This window comes from Micropterus salmoides, unplaced genomic scaffold, assembly GCF_014851395.1.
Source record: "Micropterus salmoides isolate LMB-PRFRI ecotype aquatic unplaced genomic scaffold, ASM1485139v1 Ms_hic_scaffold_9, whole genome shotgun sequence".
Taxonomy (NCBI): domain Eukaryota; kingdom Metazoa; phylum Chordata; class Actinopteri; order Centrarchiformes; family Centrarchidae; genus Micropterus; species Micropterus salmoides.
This window is the reverse complement of record NW_024044681.1, coordinates 4,921,368-4,923,479: the sequence shown is the minus strand read 5'-3', so window position 1 is coordinate 4,923,479 and position 2,112 is coordinate 4,921,368.

Below are 2,112 nucleotides of genomic sequence, written 5' to 3'. Positions count from 1 at the left end.
AATTTAGAATGCTGACTTTCATCTCAGAATGCTGACCCTACTGACACCAAACGTAGAATGCTGACTTTCATCTCAGAATGCTGACACTACGGACACTAAATTAAGAATGCTGACTTTAATCTCAGAATGCTGACACTAAGCTTAGAATGCTGACTTTAATCTCAGAATGCTGACACTAAGCTTAGAATGCTGACTTTAATCTCAGAACTCTGACACTACTGACACTAAACTCAGAATGCTGACACTACTGACAAAAAAATGAGAATGCTGACTTTCATCTCAGAATGCTCACACTACGGACACTAAATTTAGAATGCTCTCTTTAATCTCAGAATACTGACACTAAACTCAGAATGCTGACTTTAATCTCAGAATGCTGACACTACTGACACTTTCTTAGAATGCTGACTTTAATCTCAGAATACTGACACTTTCTTAGAATGCTGACTTTAATCTCAGAACTCTGACACTACTGACACTAAACTCAGAATGCTGACATTAAACTCAGAATACTGACACTTTCTTAGAATGCTGACTTTAATCTCAGAACTCTGACACTACTGACACTTTCTTAGAATGCTGACTTTCATCTCAGAATGCTGACACTACTGACACTAAACTCAGAATGCTGACACTACTGACACTAAACTCAGAATGCTGACACTACTGACACTAAACTCAGAATGCTGACACGACTGACACATTCTTAGAATGCTGACTTTAATCCCAGAACTTTGACACTTTCTTAGAATGCTGACTTTCATCTCAGAATGCTGACACTACTGACACTAAAATTAGAATGCTGACTTTAATCTCAGAATGCTGACACTACTGACACCAAACGTAGAATGCTGACTTTCATCTCAGAATACTGACACTACTGACACTAAATTTAGAATGCTGACTTTAATCTCAGAATGCTGACACTAAACTTAGAATGCTGACTTTAATCTCAGAATGCTGACACTAAATTTAGAATGCTGACTTTAATCTCAGAATGCTGACACTACTGACACTAAATTTAGAATGCTGACTTTCATCTCAGAATGCTGACACTACTGACACTAAATTTAGAATTCTGACACTACTGACAAGAAAATTAGAATGCTGACTTTCATCTCAGAATGCTGACACTAAACTTAGAATGCTGACATTAATCTCACAATACTGACACTACTGACACTAATCTCAGAATGCTGACACTAAACGTAGAATGCTGACTTTAATCTCAGAATGCTGACACTAAATTTAGAATGCTGACTTTCATCTCAGAATGCTGACACTACGGACACTAAATTTAGAATGCTCTCTTTAATCTCAGAATACTGACACTAAACTCAGATTGCTGACTGTAATCTCACAATAGTGACACTAAACTCAGAATGCTGACTTTCATCTCAGAACTCTTACATTACTGACACTAAACTTAGAATGCTGACTTTCATCTCAGAACTCTTACATTACTGACACTAAATTTAGAATGCTGACTTTAATCTCAGAACTCTGACACTAAACTCAGAATGCTGACTGTAATCTCACAATAGTGACACTAAACTCAGAATGCTGACTTTGATCTCAGAACTCTTACATTACTGACACTAAACTCAGAACTCTGACTTTAATCTCAGAATGCTGACACTAAACTTAGAATGCTGACTTTAATCTCAGAATGCTGACACTAAACTCAGAATGCTGACTTTCATCTCAGAACTCTTACATTACTGACACTAAACTCAGAATGCTGACTTTAATCTCAGAACTCTGTTACTACTGACACTAAATTTAGAATGCTGACTTTAATCTCAGAATACTGTCACTAAACTCAGATTGCTGACTTTAATCTCGGAACTCTGACACTACTGACACTAAATTTAGAATGCTGACTTTAATCTCAGAATACTGACACTAAACTCAGATTGCTGACTTTAATCTCAGAATGCTGACACTAAATTTAGAATGCTGACTTTAATCTCAGAATGCTGACACTACTGACACTAAATTTAGAATGCTGACTTTCATCTCAGAATTCCGACACTACTGACACTTTCTTAGAATGCTGACTTTAATCTCAGAATGCTGACACTACTGACACTAAATTTAGAATGCTGACTT